This window comes from Zonotrichia albicollis, chromosome Z (genome assembly GCF_047830755.1).
Source record: "Zonotrichia albicollis isolate bZonAlb1 chromosome Z, bZonAlb1.hap1, whole genome shotgun sequence".
In the NCBI taxonomy this organism is placed as follows: Eukaryota; Metazoa; Chordata; class Aves; order Passeriformes; family Passerellidae; genus Zonotrichia; species Zonotrichia albicollis.
In genome coordinates, this window is record NC_133860.1 from 60,652,199 (window position 1) to 60,668,802 (window position 16,604).

The window sequence follows — 16,604 nt, forward strand, 5'->3', positions numbered from 1 at the left end:
ATAGATATATATACTGTAACAAGTAACTATCACCCATGTACTCTTCTTTAACAGAAGGTAATTCACTCTTCCTCCTTACCTCAGTAAAAGCATCTTTCCCACAATACTAGCACTAACTTGAACAGACCACTCTTTGAAGGGAGTTCGTTTAGGGTAGTCTTGCTATCCTCATTTTTTAATTCACTCATATTAATTAAAAAATAAACAAAAACCCACTGAAGCTACTGAAACTCCCTACTGTCTTCCTGCCTGAGACAATTCAAAAGCAGCAATCCTCATTTGCCTGTCAGTGGGATTTAAAGTTCCAGGTTGAGGCCATCCACTCTTAGAGGTCTTCCAACTGTGCAGCAAGGAGTGAATATGCCCAGGATGCACAAATGCAGCCCAGCCTCTGAATGTGATCCATAATTAAGGCCCAACATGACTGACAAAGTAACTGTTGACAAATACTTGAAATGAAGTTTAATAAACCAGCCCCAAACGGAAGGTCAGCCATGCATAACACAGTCACAGAGAGGCAGATCAATTATGCAACAGGAATAATGGAAATACTGGCCTACTTACCTCTCCTCCCCAATTTACTCAGTAACAGAAAACATTCCTGGTAGGATTAATAACTGGGAATGAAGAAAGACTAGAAGGATTAAAGACTGATTTCAATGCAATTGAAATTACATTTCAATGCAGAGAAAGATTTAAAGACAAAACGGGTTTCTTTTGAATTGCCTTGGTCAAAAGAAGAAATCCGATTCTTGAAAAATCTACAGCCACTACTTCATACTAAAGGGGGCAGGAGCAGGAAGATAATCGCTTCACTCTTTGTATTTTACAAAGAAAATTACATAACTAATTGGTGCCCATGCAAAGTATAACATTATATGAATGAAGCATATTCCAAGAAATTGATCAGTCTCTTCTGGACCTAAGGTAGCACACAAGCAGTCCAGTCAAATAATTCTGAACATCAGTAGACATGTCACAGACAGTCGGTCTGTGTGAAATGACAGAAAGGAAGAAAGAAGTCTGTAAAATCTGCACCTCCAAAGAAAAATGTTACAAAAATTTTCAAGACTGCATTCTGAATCTATGTGCAAAACTCTAAATAAGTGCATATTGGAACATGCCACTCCTTCAAGGGACACAGGTTAAAGTGCTTTTCCTAACAAGGATGTAAGCTGCACATAATGTTAAGAACAAAGTTAGAACAAAATCCAATCTGTGTCCTGCAGCGTGCTATTGGTCCGAAAGACAGCCTGCAGGACTGTTTTGTGTGGCAAAGACAAACCTGAGAATTAATTTCTGCTATCAGCACAAGCCTGTTCATTACTCATGCTTTCTGTCTTTATATTAGATCATTCATACGGGACAGAACAGGATCCTTTTCTTTCCTTTCAAGAAAATGGACAGCTGTATGATTAGAAGCTCCACCCAGAACTCAAGAACATTTAGACATGGTAATGGAACAAACAGATCTCTCCTGCTTGTGCTCACTTTCAGCCAGTTCTTAGATTTAACGAGAGCTTTTCTCTGCCTCTGAGCTACCTAACTTACTAGGTTTTAAGTATTTCAAGTAACTTCAAGCTGCGGAACGGAAGTCTTTAATTATTTCACAACTATAGCAATATACTCTGACAGTGTAACACCAAGGCATTGCCTGGCAGCTTTAGGGAATGCATCGTATTGCACACACAAACCTGAAGCACAGAAGACAAACAGTAAGCACTGCACATAGCAAGGACTATTAACACTCAGCCCAGGATGTCAGTGTTCAAGTACACCCAAGACATTTGTCCTTGGCATTCTCTCTGCAGAGAGCACTTTGTCCCAAACATTAAGTACTGAATGGACTTTGGGGCATTTTCCATGGAGATGTAATTATTCAAGGTGGAGAAAGCCAGAATTGTACTCTTAAGCTTCTCAGGCTTTGTGCCGTAAATACAAAATGGCAGGGTTTTTTTTCCAGTATAAAATCACATATTCTTTTAAAAAAAATATTTGTTGCAAAGTACAGTGTAAAAGGGCAGGACACAAGTTTTTCAGGAAGTCTTATTTCCCACTGCACATAAGATTAGCCAATTTAAGAAAAAGATTATAGCATACAACTTCCAGAAAGGAAAAAAGTCTTATAGAAGAGAACTACTGGATTTGTAAAATAAAGTGGATTCTAGAGCAAATTAGAAGTCTAATTAAAAAACTCCAAAAATGAAAGATCTCTCAGGTGTATATTCAATATTTCAAATTACAGAAACTGGACATCAGGCAGGTATATTTCCCAGGATAATTCCTCTGGGGTGTTGTGCTTTCCTTCTCTTCCCCATTACAGCACAGAGGATGACAAACCAGTTTAAGTATCTTATTTAGACATCAACCAATATTCCCTACACACTTTTCTATTCTTTTCATTTACTATTCTCTGCGTACAGACAGGTATAATGAAATTTGGTTACCATGACTGCCATTGTCCTATTGACAAACTTTGTTTCCTAGCTTTCCTCTGTTTTATGGTTTCCAATGACACAAAGCCTCAGAGAATTTGTATTTCATGTTCCACATACTGTGTAAAGTGAGAGCAAAAGGACCATGGGCGTTCACATTAATATAGTTTAGCTGGATCAGCTATGTTCTACCTCGAAATGCAAACAAAATGTTTCAGGGAAAAAAAACTAAACCATTTCTGAACCCTTGAGAAGCTGGATCAGTCACATAATTCAGCTGCACCCCAGTGATTTGCCCCAAGTTTAACAATGGAGGAAGCGGAGGACAGTAAGATACAAAGGTACAAGAGTCAGCAGTAATGGAACGGTTGCACAAAAGGGCATCTGAAATTGAGTAACAGGACAGTCTTCTACCTGTGTTACTTTAATTATTCTACAGGATTAATATGATTACATGAATTTAGAAGTTAAAGGTAGTTAAGCTACACTGAAAAACAGAAGTTCTTAATGAAATAAAATGTTGAGATCCAACATCTTATGTGAGTTTCTTTCCTTTCCTTCTTTCCTTTCTTTCCTTCCTTCCCCTCAGAGTAAAAAGCACTGAATTAAATTTCAATTACGTAAATGAACTAAAATTTCTCTTTTTGGCATTGCTTCAAATTAACAAATCAACTATTAAATTGAAAATTAGAATCACAGAAAACTAATGAAAGTGTGGTGAAGTCTAAACATTCCCTTAATCAGGAAACTAAAGTCTTGCACAGATTGGAGACCCAATTTGAAAATCATATACTAAAAAAGCAGGAGAACATAAAAGACATATCTGAGATTTTGAAGATGTGTGTTTTTTTCTATGGCGGCATCAAGATGTGCGCACAACATATGAACAGTCCACCAGCATTTTAGGGTAATGACTTCTGGAGGTAAAGAGTAATGCAGAAACATTGCACCAGCTTTTAGTTCTAGACATGAATGGAACAAAGGTTCCCTTGCCAAACTTTAGTAATTTACAGTTTTGACACTGCCTTCACAAGAGAGAGGTTTTTGTCCATCATTTCCCTCACCCCAGTATTCTAGAACTTTAGTGAATTAGCAATAAAGAGAATGGAAAAATTGAGAAAAACACATTTTCAATTATTTTTTTTTCCAGATTTTTCCGAGTTTCCTCTTAACAGCTGGAAACTGTATGTTTAAGGGTATTGTGAGGCCAGATGAGGAATATACTAACTATGAAGAAGAGCCACAAGCCTAAATACTTCAACTTCACATGCCTGGAAGTACATCCACAAAGCACATGGTCAGAGTCATGCGACAAAAGCCCTGGCATGTGAACAAAGTCCACCACACAACTGCAGTGAAGCAGGGAAAGGAAAAGTAGCAGGGTTCTAGGCAAACAGGCAGCAGGAAATGGCACTAGAGCACTGTCCATCACTATCTTAGATACTTTCAATTTCTGAATTTCAAAACCTTCAAAAAATGAAGAAAAATATTAGGATCTGAGGCTTTTTTTTTTTTTTTTTTTTAATCTGGAATAGGCCACATAATAAGGTTTTTATGGAGATTTTACCGTCACCAACATCATAGCTGCCAGCAAGGAAAGTCAGGAAAGCTGCGCTTCCTGGTCTATGATTAAAGCTTCCTGGAGACACTCCTGGAGCTTGCACAGAAAGGCCAGCCAACAGGTTGGGAACACCCACTGCACTTCACTTGTCTCTGGCACAAGAACGAAACACGCATATTTTTGCACTGCGAGTTCTCTTTGCTTCCTGTCTGCTCCTGCTCCAGTGGCGATCACCACTCACTGAACCTCTGCTCCACAAGTTCTGCTCCTTCCTCACCTGCCTTCCTGCACCAGTTGTCATCCATCCCTGTCCCCTCCTGCTGCTGCTTACAGTACAGCCCTTACTTTCCTCTGGTTTTAAATACTGTTCTTCTTTTCCTCTGAGTTGTCTTCTTCAAATAGGCATCATCACCATCATGTTTTACCTATCCTTATCACCCCTACACATGCTACCCAACTGCCTGCCTTCCTTCTTCCATCCACCCTCACAGGACAGTATTTTTCTGGTTGTGAATTTTTTGAGGTTGGCAGTTCATAAAACTACTTAAAAATGACCTTAGATTTGGGCTAGTTACTACAACTGGGCTACTATTTCTTTCTCTCTCCCCTTTCCTGACAGAGTCGAAAGGGCAGAGATTCCCATCGGCACAGCCCAATCTCATTCTGCACATGGTGGGCAGAAAACATTTTTTCACTCGGTGGGCACATAAAACATCTGGGAATGTCCTTGAGTCCCAGCAGCAAGCAGCAGGCCAGAGGAGGAGCTGCAGGGTCAGCAACAGAGACAGCAGCTCCTGCTCCCAGCGTGGGATGCTATTTACACTTCAGTTTCTCATGCTAAGAATACAATCACCTTTCTGTCACATGCTTCTCCAGGGTAAATCCCTGTGCAGACTTTCTTCCCCAGACTCCCTGGCAGAAACGTTTTACAAGTAATAGTGAAATGAGAGCTAAAAAGATCAGGTGATAATGGAAAGGAAGTGCACAACACTAAGGATAAGCCCAAACACGTCTGGTATCATCAGTCATACTGAAAACACTTCAGAATGTTCAAAGGAACTTGGGGGAAGGGAGGCAGAAAGAATGAAACAGAAAATGTAACACTGACCAGTATCTTAAAATGTAAAATGTAATGTTACCTGTATTTAAACAAAATTCAAAATACTTTGAGTTTTTTTAGGGTTAAGCATCGATTTTTACGGGTACTTGAATTACATACTACATGAATGGTGATTAGAAGCAGAGAGTAAGGTAAAATAGAAAGACACTTAGCTCCTGAAAAAGAAATCAATAACAAAGCCTGCAAAACACTATATGGAGAGTTTTTGCAATATGTTTCACAAGTTACATCTCTTTTTGGGGAAACAACCTGCGCAAGGGATTTTTATATACATTTCCTAAAGTACTGATATCCTACAGGATTCTTTTCCACAGCCTTCATTTGGATTTTTAAAAAGTAAAACATGAAAACAGTAAATAAAAATATTAAACGAGAACTACAAGCTCCTAAAATTAAATTGCTATGTAGAATTGAGGTCATAAGAAATTAGCAATAGTTTCAGGGTTTAACTGTTTCATTGGTTATTAGTGTAACCCCAGCAATTAACCCCATATACATGTGCTACAATCATTATCAATGAGCAAAGTCAAATAGGAACAGATTTGAGTATTTTGGCGGAGGAAAATTCAGGTAATTAAAACTACTGTCAATTCCTACACATTATTTAACACTACACCAAAACACATGTATTTGAATTAAAAACTAGAAAGTAGCAAATTAAAGCTGGATGAATCCTTAAAATCAGAGCAAAGCAGAATAAACAGCTCTGTAATATACAGAGTTGCAAACTAAATTATTAAAACCATGAAAGTTATTACACGAAGAACACCAAAAGAATTCAGTCATCTTATACTGGAATTAAGTATTGGAGATCTCTTTAGTAGCCTTAGTTGAAACAAAGGAAGTGAAATATGAAATACATGTAATTAGCAAATCCATCAAGAATTTTCCTTGATAAGGAAATTGGGAAAAGAAATGGAAGTGTATGTGGCTGCACATACCATGAATACCAGAATATGTTGGGGCAACAAGACAATAGTTTGTCAAAAATAGTTTGTTGAATTTATTGAGCATTACAAAGTACCTGGATCTCCTATCACATTAAATCTGAACAATAATTTATTTTTATTACAAAGAACACTTGAATGTCATAAGTCTGCTGGACTTATTATCAGGGCCTGATTAGAGCTCAAGAGGTGCCATGAAACCACATTCAGTCTTAGTAAGGTTAAAATCTGTATCACACTTTTTTGGTTTTGGTACAATGACTATTTATAGATCTGTCATACATATTTGCATCAACATTTAAAGTGAATAGTAAACCGAAAGTATTGCCTACCTGAATTTCCCAACTTCTGTTACTTTCTTTAAGCAGCAAGTTATTCAGTGAAGATATCCCCAATTTTAGAGAGCAATGAAAAACTGAAAAAAAACAGAATTAAGTTACTGTCTGTTACAGCACCTAATCCAAACTATTCACAGTGAAGAGCAATGTTAACTTCATGGTTCCAGGAAAAAAAACAGCTACCAAGAGGGAGAGTCAGGAGTTCCTCCAAGACTTCTCCTTTGCAAAGAACCGCAAGTGTCAGAATAACTGAGCTATTTCCACTTGTAAACGATTCCAAGGATTACGACTACCTTGTTTACAGCACTGCTGAAAGAAACAATCACTGACTTGTGCACTCTCAGGTCCTCTTAACCCTTATATCCCAGTATGCTTATACCCTGTTTAAGTTACATAAATTATTTTTATATATATACACATATGTTTGACATAGTTAAATGAAGTAAATAAGGAGCATGGGTACAAAAGCAGGACCTACTTAATTTTGGCTGCTTCCTTTGCTAGGGTCAGACTTTTATATTAGCAGGGGTGTGTGGAAATTGTATGTGTATTCCAACATTATTTCTTCACAAGTATAGCTAGTGATCAGATTTCAATTTACTGGCAATACCAGGTCATTCAGGAATAACAGTTTTGTACTAGTTCCCAATAATAATATGTAACATGGCAGTTCAATGCCACCAAGTGTGTGAGGTTTAGCAAACAAGTTTTTTACTGAATCGCATCCATGACATCTGCTAACGAGTTCAGCAGTTCTCAGTTGAAGGAAGGGTGTATTGCAAGTACTGCAAGCAATAAAAGAAACACACTCATAAGAGCTGGCTCTGAGTGAAAAGAAGAATCACTACTACTTGAAGTAGCAGGAGAATATTTAGTGCTGTTAAATCTCTATTCAAAAAACTCAACCCAAACAAACCAGAAGACTCTGGTATTCACCTGCAACGACAGTCATGAAAGCACTGATATATCAGAAATGGGTTTCAAAACAGACAAAAGATGTGAGGGAAGCTGAAAATATCAAACAATCTAGTTCACACTTCAAATGTGCATATAAAAATAATGCCAATGTGGTAGTAAATGAAATTTTGTACATCTCCTGTGTTAGATAGGGAAATGTTTGCAGATTTCACTAAAATAAGCAAAAAAACCCACCCCAAAACAGAGCAAAACAACACCCCAGACAAAAAGTTCCACCTCCCTTCTGCACTTGAGGACTCCAATGTTTTAACCTTCACACTATATGATGAGGCATTTGCTTTCAGACTTCTACTGGGGGCTTTTTTATCATATCTGAGCCCTTCCTTGCCCACACATTAGGAAACCAAGTCTCTTTCTTCTCAGACTGACATAAGACAGATTTTAAATGTAAAATTAGGGGGTGTTTATCTTTACCCATGTCATTTTCAGAAAAGATCGTCAGAGAAATTATGAACTAGGAATGAAGAGCTAAGGCAGATGAGAGCAGGTAGAGCAGACTATAAATGCAGAAAAATGGTTGCTGAAAAGAAAAATATTGTGAAGGAAAAGAGGAAAGGGATAAACTTGTCTGCATGGCATTGCATGACAAGAGCTGTTAAAGTCCAATATGAAGCAAATAAAATCCTTAAAGCCAGAAAGGCAATCATGTCTTTTTAGAGTAGATGTCAACTTTATAACACAAGTGTTATAGAAATTTATAACAGAAGTGTTATTGAACTTTATAACAGAAGTGTTACTGAAATTTAGCTACCCTCTAGTTTAAGACACTGGGGACAATAGCTGGTACGTAGACAGGAGAAACAGCTCATTTAGCTGCAGTAAACACAGACCTCCTCACTCAAATGCAATGCAACTGAAAGCAAAGTGGAGAAAGATTTACATTGGTAAATTTCACTCAGAGAAACCTGCATTATGAGAAATTAGCAAGGAGAATACATTAAAAGCACACATAACATCCTTAGCATGTTGAGACCAATTCTGGATAAACAATTTAAATATGTAATAACATTTATACAAATGAGGAAACAGTAGATATAAGAATATCTATATTTACAATCTCTAAGCCAAATGTTTTCCTCCACCCCTCTCCTTAAATAAAAAAAAAGACTTCAAGACTTTCCTAAACTTCATCATTGGAAATCTAGGGACATGCTGTAAGAGCAGCAGGACAGAATAACGAAAGCCATCCTTGTACAACAACATCTTTAAAAGTCAGTCAGAAATGAGATGATCTGGACCAGTGGCTCTAAGTCATCATGCCACAGCTATTTAGAATTCCAGATGTATGAATCCTGGAGACTAAATATACATCCTAATGGACAATTTAATTAATAAAATCATTGCTATAAATGGTAGACTTTTGGCTTGAAAGGCTATTAAATGACAGCAGAGTGGAAAAAGTAGTTGTTTGCAGGTACTGCCAAGGCACACTACTTATCCAGCAGTGCCAACTCTGTTGACTCTGGAGGGCTTACTGCAGACTTGCCCACATCACATTCATTAAAAAATCCAGTTACAACAAGCATTTCTCGAAGTGGTATAATTTGTGTGAGAATTTGAAGCTGTATGCTTCTCTGAAGCCTTGTTTTCAAGCCTGTATTTCTAAATAATAATTACATTACTGATTTAACCAGTTACAAAAAATCACTAATGTTGCATTAGTGATTAACAGGTCATATTAACAGGTCATATTAACATTGCAATCTTGATAATATCTCTCAGATGATTTCTTATTTTACTTAGTCCATCCCAGCTCACAAGTCACATTTGCCTTCTATGAGGAGTTCACTATAAAATCTGTGTATGGAAACAAAGATGACAAAAACCAAATCAATAGGGCTGAAAAAATGGGATATGGGTGCCCTTAGGAAAGTGAAATATATCTATTAGTACAGTGCTTCTACTGAAGAGAGACATTATTTTAGAGAACCTCAATGCAAAGGAAGCATATTTTAGTGGAACAGCTATAAAAGCATCATAAGCATCAAAAGAATGGAGAAAATTAATACTGCTATTCCTAAGTATCAAATTCAGAGAGCAAAATCATTACTTTAGCTCAATAACACCTTCTAAGTTGTTTTCTAATTATACAAAACAGGTTGGAATTTGATACAGACCTTGAAAACGCAAGACATGTACACTGTAAACTTTAAAGATGCATTCATACCATAAAGAAAAAGATTTTCTAAGCTAAAGAGCCTGTGAATTTATAATACATGAACAGTTACTCTGCAGACATTCAGTCCTGTCTGCTAGAAGAAAAAAAAAAGTGAACTTCAGCAGTTTAACTGTTTTATCCATTAAAAAATAAAAATCTAAAGTTTGCATTGGGTTTCACTGTCTTCATTTGGAACTTTTTCATCATTTTGAAAGTTATTAAAAACAAAAATGGAAAAAATACCAATTATTTATTTTGTACCTAAGTAATTTTTATCTCCGTAGACATACACCATATATATACACACAGGTTTAAAACCTTCATTGTATTCTAGTCAAAGGCAAAGTCACACAGGTTTAAAATCTTCATTGTATTCTAGTCAAAGGCAAAGTCACATACATACAGGAAATTACAGACAGCCCAGAGAGCATATTTTATTATTTCACTATGATGAAGCCTGTAATTGGTACAGCAATTAATTACACAGGACCATAATGAATGGAGTCAGTGAAACATCAGTGAATTCAGACCTGTGCATATTTGGCACCAAAAGAGACATACAGTATATAACATAAAAGACAAGTTGAAAAAATTGAGAAGGTTCATTTCAGTTTCTCCATTCCTACCAGAGGGATATAAATCTCAAAATCAGAGCTCCTTAGAGGACAAACTAGAGATGGCGTTTACGCTTAAGGTATGCCTTTAGGAGAAAGACACTCTGTTTCTTCAGGAGAAAGATACTTCTGTTCACCAACTTAGCCCTACAAGAGGACTTGGGACAGTAGCATACTTAAACTTACCTCAGAATGCCTTTTCTTCACCTCAAACATTGTTTTCAAGAGATCCTTAAAAGAAAGCAACACCAAGACATTTCAAAACTTCACAATGTTTGCATTTATCTTGGGTGGCCTCCAGAAAACCTCCCAAGTCAGAAAAAAAAGGCAAATAATTCTCCCAGAAACTACGAGGGGTCAGACACCCAGAAGACTGGTGTCCACGTCCTGTTAATCTATACTGGCATCAGGCTTTCCTATTTCTCCTCTTTCTAATGAAATTCCTTGGCTCAGAGACAAACATGCTTGCTTTAGAAGATGAACACATAACACTATATGAACACACTAGGGAGAAGACAGAAAGATACTCTGGGATAAGAAGCACAAAGTGCAGAAATTCAGCTACATAAAGGGAGAAACCTTGTATTTCACTTCAATTAGGCACTCTGAACTTTGAGTATGGAGAAACTCAGTAGGTATTAAAAAGTTTGAGAGGCTAAACCTTTCTAAAGTGAAAGAAGAAGTATCCATGTACTAGTATTTCTTTCTCAAGATTATTTTACTACCATAAAGGCTTTTATTTTTTTTCTAAACAGTGGGAGGAAGGTGTATTTAGTGGCATGCTTTTCAGAGCATGTACTCTGTTTTCACACCTGCCAATACAGACTTTGAAAACCTGACATAAGTAACTTCACTGATTCATCAGATAAAGGATGCAGTTTACTTGAATTTTTTCTTCAAAATCTAATATGAAAAATCTGTCTGCTTTAAATCACCCAGATGACAATCAATCTGTGTGGGACTACAGATCCTGTACATAACAGAAACAGGTCAAGGGAATGATGGAATGAAAAACAATCCCACCCAAAATTACAACAGTCCACTGTCCAAAGTCCTACTGACTGACACGTTTTGTCTTTTAAAGACATTTAAAGAGAGATAGTCTAGTACATGGTAAGTATCTTTCTCCTCAAAATGCAAAAAAGGACCTAGCAAGTCACTGGATATACAAATGACTACACTGCGTACACAGCGATGTTCAGCCCCCGCAGAAACAGCCTTGAAAAAGCAGCTTGTTTTCCTAAGGCAAAGACTGTCAAAGCCATCACTTCCCACACTTGCACTCTCAAAAGGAGGCCTGGCATTTTGAAGGAAAAATATCACAGTAATAAGAGTTATTACTATGACAGATCGTGTACAACAAGTGAATAGCATTGTAAAAACAAAATGCAGCAAGTAATGTGAATGCACACACAGATGGCTGAGATCTCCGGGTGACCTCCCAAGTTAAGAACAGTCTGAATGTTCACGTCACGCCAGGCTAATAACTCTGCTCTACTGGTGGCAAAGGCAGCTCTGGTGAACCTCCTGACCCACCTGAACTCCGATGCAGCAAGAGCATCTCGACTTGGATCCTTGGATCCTTCTTGGTTGTTTTGCTATAAGGTCTACCTATGCAACGATATAGTTAAGAAGCCCACTCCCTCAGTGACAAAAGTCACATCATGACTTGGTCTGCATTTTGAACCCATATCAATGCCTGTAATTCCCAATAGCAGTGGGTCAGTATTTTTAAACTAGTAAGTTTAAAATTAAAATTTCTTAGACTCATATAATGTGCTGAACTGAAAAGGAACCACAAGGATCATAATTCCACTCCTGGCCCTGCACAGGACAGCTTCAAGAGTCACTCAAGAGCACTGTGCAAACACTTCTGGACTCTGTCAGGCTGGGTGCTGTGACCACTTCCTAAGGGAGCCTTTTCCTTAGGAAGCAAGCACAAAACCTTTTCCTAATATCCAACTTGAACCTCTCCTAGCACAGCACATACCCTCAGGTCCTGCCACTGGTCATCACAGAGATCAATGCTGCTCCTCTACCCCTCACAACGAAGTTGCAACGAGGTCTCTGCCTCTCCTCAGTCTCCTCCAGGCTCAGCAAACTGAGTGACCTCAGCCCCTATTTGAGTGGCTTCCCCTCTACGTCCTTCATAGTCTTCACTCTTCTCCTACTTCGAGGCTTGCAACAATCAATATAGTAATGGGGAATATAAATAATTCTTCATCCAAGTCCCCAATTTTTCCAAGTTTATTCAGACTACAGTAACAGACAAAAAGTCAGTTTTAACTCTTCTCTTGTTGACTTTTCCAACAAATTCATAGGTATTTATAAGTTTATCTGCAATCAGCACTAAGGGCAATTAAGAATCAGTTTCAGAACAGAATACAGTTCTTCTTTATTAAAAAAAACAAACTAGCACTGAATTAGTTCTGATGCTTCAGAACTAATTCTGTATCTGAGAAAACAATAGCAAGTACAGAAGAATCCAAATATGCTTACCCAAAATCAAGCAACTTAAACATTCACAATGCTTTGGCAGAAATCACCAGGACATGCACTATGAGTAGCAAGTGTTCTTGGTAGATATCTCTAGCTGTAACACAATGACTTTTAAGTCCATCCATAAGTTCTCAGAGAGGGAACAAAGAAATTGTGGAGCTTCTTTGCTACTTTACAAGATCATAATTGCAACTTCCGAACAGAAGAAGATTCCACAATTACCTATATTTTATTTCAGTAGAGTTGTTTCAGAAGCACACATACACAGAGAAGAAAAAAAAGATTAAAAATCAGATAATAGAGGCTTTTAATTCCGTCATATTACTTTGTTTTTATTTAACCAAAGAACATGCAGTCAAAGAACATGCATGTCAAAGAACAAGCAGTGCTAGTGCCATTGAGCATATGTAATATTAACAGATTCTGTTAATGCAGGTTCCAGCTTTAGCCTTCCTCCCACATGCCCACACGCACATTACCATAGTGATCTGCAAAATTTGCTGCCTGGGACTTCAGAACAGTACAGCATTTGACCTCAGCATCTTTGAATAGATGCAAACACAAATTAAGTTACGTTTTAAAGGACACCAAGTCACAAATAGCTTGATAAAATTGTCTGTACAGAAGAACATTGACAAAAATACTTGAATATGATCTCAACCAGTAGAAACAAAGTCCTTGAAAGAAAAAGAACAAATTTTAAGAATTTGAAAAAAGACGTAGCATATAAACAGTATAAAAAACAATCTAGAATCATCCATTACCTCTGTGAATATTTGAGTACCCCCTCTAATCTGTGGAAGAATCACTTTCAGAACAACACATTTTCTTTAATGGAATACTTAATTTGCATACTATTTCACTAAAATGCACACTTGTTTGGACTATCACAGGTCTGTGCCTGCTGTGAGTTTCTCCCAAGTAGGATCATTCTTAATGCAGTCTCCTTTTATCTATTACAATTTTCAACTGATCTAAATAATAATAAAATAATCTTAAGATTTAAGGATCATCTTACAATGAATACATATATATCCTGACAACACAGAGGACAAAGGACTGGGAGCAAAGGTGACAACTGTGCCCCAACCAAATAATAAATACGTTAAAAAACAAATCCACCACAACCTCCTGTACCTGTATTTTTCTATATATAAACTGATAATGCTCACACTTTGGTTTGTAAGCACCTCTGGATACAACTATCTGCAATTCCACTGAAGAAATATGACTCCACCATAAGTGCTGGTTGATGGCCAGGATCACTCTTGCAAACACATTCTTGCAGAGATGCAGTTAACTTGCTCTGCAGACCTTAAATTGCAATGAATTTAGAATCTCACTGAAAGCTTCACCACTAATTTAGTCATAGCCAGGGTTTGACCTGCAATGCTTTAGAGCTGAAAGGAGCCATCACTCCTGCTGACTTCCCGGGAAAAGCCTGTGCTAAGTGGAAGTGCCACTTTGCAATCATTCATGGAAAATAAAGGCACCAGTGCAGGGATTTAGAGATTCTTCTACAGAAAAAGCTTACAGCAGCTTGGATACAGTAGACCCTAGAGGATGGTCTACACGTGAAACTGTCTGTGCTGATACACTGCCCCTTCAAATCCACCTCAGTGAATTCGCAGTCTCAAGATGAACTAAGATTTTTGAAGAGTACCACAAGGCTTCGCCATTTACAAGACAGCTTAGAAGAAAACGAGGTACAATTATAAGAAATAGCAGAGCTGAACACACCTAGATTTATACTTTCAAAACAGTCCCTATTTCAACACTGAAATAAAGACTTGATTACGTAGCAAACCATGGTTGTACCAGTGACATGCTCCTACTGTGAGCACATCACCTAAACATTTGTGCAGGATGAATTTTTGATAGGACAAAACCAACCAACCAAAAAGAAATAAAATAACAGAATGCATCAAAGCTTAGTTTTCTATTACCTCTGCAAATTACTCCTCACATATGCTTGAGGACAAAACCAAAACAATCAGATGAGCAAGGAGTGCGTGAACAACAAAAATAACACTTTGGTGTAATTTGGTGAAGACTACTCCCTGCTCCCTTTTTCCACCCTTAGATGTTACTTAAAATACACATTTTAAGCCCTTCATCCAGTCCACTGTACACTGACTTTCTGAACATGTCTACACCAAATAAAATGGGTATACTCCTATTTCTGAAATACTTATACCTAATTTTGGCTGAAGGAAACAGCTCCTATTGTATCTCAAAATCTGTTTATACAGTTCAAGTGAGCAGGACTACTTAACTTGAAACTACATTCTCACATCAATTTTAGGCTTTTTTAAACTATATCAAGGCAGAACAAACCTTATAAAACTCAGCTTACTAGAAAAGAACTTCAGTGCAAATATACCAGGGCAAGATACCATTCACTTGCAGGGTCAAGAGAAGAAATAGGTAGTTGAGCTCAAGTGAAAAATTGTTCTCAGGAAGCTTTAAAGGAGTAGGTGGAATTCCTCTATCAACTGATGTTTGATGCTAATAGCTACGTCACATGGGGCCAATTAAAAGAGGTGTTATCAGACAGCACAAGACTTACTGAATATGAGCTGCAAGATAAAAGCAACCAATAAATGTAACAAGACACTTTCTGCATATAATATTTCAGTACTAAGCAGCATGACTGTTTTGACAAGGAAGCCAGCTGCAAACTGGAAAAGTCCTATTTTTGCAAGAGATTTAAACAGCTGGTCTCCAAATTCAGTGAGTGAGTACAAAAAAGATGATTAGAATGCCCCATTCCAAAAATGAAGCGTGGGAAAAGTATATAAAGCCCATACAATGATATGCCAGAACTTTAAGACAGAGTTCACAAACCTCTGTGAAGGCAAATATTTATTTCTTTTATGAGGACAATTTGGATTTTAACTGGGGAGGCTTTGGTGACAACATGCTTTCTATTCTGTGAAAAAAAATTTTCTTAAGGAAACATTTTCGAACTCTTTGTAATAACTGATAAAGTTCAAGGCACATACAGTTAGAAAAAAACAGGTTGAGTTGTACAGCAATTTGTAAAAAAGTACAAGATTCAAAAATACCCAGCAAACCATGACGCAGTCTGTAATCAGTTACTGGGTTCATGCCCAGTTTTGCCCTTGTACTGTTCATGCACTGATAAAACAAATAGCTCCCTCTTTTAGCCTAAATAGATAGAGATACTTACAATATTTTATCACTGCTTGCCTAAAGTGCAACTTCAAGGCACTCTAACTGTTTAGCTGTGAAAAGTTATTAGATGAGAGTGGTCATCTCCATGTGCAATAAATACCCTCCCAGCATTACAAGCCCCTTACTGTTGGGAACAAACTTTCTCCTTTTCTATAAAGATGAACTGCAATTTTTCTTCCAGCACCTCTTCCCCAACACAGAGGCACTAGCTTATACAATGCAAAAAAACCCTCATCACAGGCCAGCACACATCTGTTACAATCTGTGCATGGTGGGGAAAGGATTCAAACTGTCCAGTGAAGCACTGAGATAACTCTTTTCTAATAAGTATGGAGTCAGATCAAGGGCTCAGGTAACTGCAATTCAATAGACTTTTGACATGACTAGATGTCAGCCTATAATACGATCCCTGCTTTCAACAGTACCAGAATAGGTAAACCTTCGAACACAACAGAGAGCCATTTCAGTTGTTTGTTGAATATTGTTTAGCCGTAACACAGAAGCAAGCTGCGCAGCAGCTCCTAGCTCTTCAGGCAGTGCAGTTAGCAGCAGCTTGCCTCCTCCCTAATGCACGTGCAGATAGAAGGTATCACAGAATATGCTGAGTAGGAAGGGATGCCCAAGGATAATCAAGTCCAACTCCTAGCCCTGCACAAGACATCCACAAGAGTCACACCAGCAGCTCTCCCTCTGACGTCTCACAGCAAATACTGCAAATTTGACTGGGCAGAAAATGAACTAAATTAGAAGAGGAAA

The 16,604-nt window shown here is 37.7% G+C and overlaps 1 protein-coding gene across 2 annotated transcripts in view; it reads right to left on the reverse strand.

The window, feature by feature from the left end:
• CDC42SE2 (CDC42 small effector 2) overlaps window positions 1-16,604 on the reverse strand; it is an 82,285-nt gene that overhangs the window by 61,306 nt on the left and 4,375 nt on the right. Inside the window, exon 3 of one of the 2 annotated variants that reach the window (XM_005486219.4) lies at window positions 6,396-6,478. The exons of the other annotated variant lie outside the window; for it this stretch is intronic. The gene's annotated coding sequence lies outside the window, so the exon portion shown is untranslated. The remainder of the gene's footprint in view (window positions 1-6,395; window positions 6,479-16,604) is intronic. 2 annotated transcript variants of the gene reach the window in all.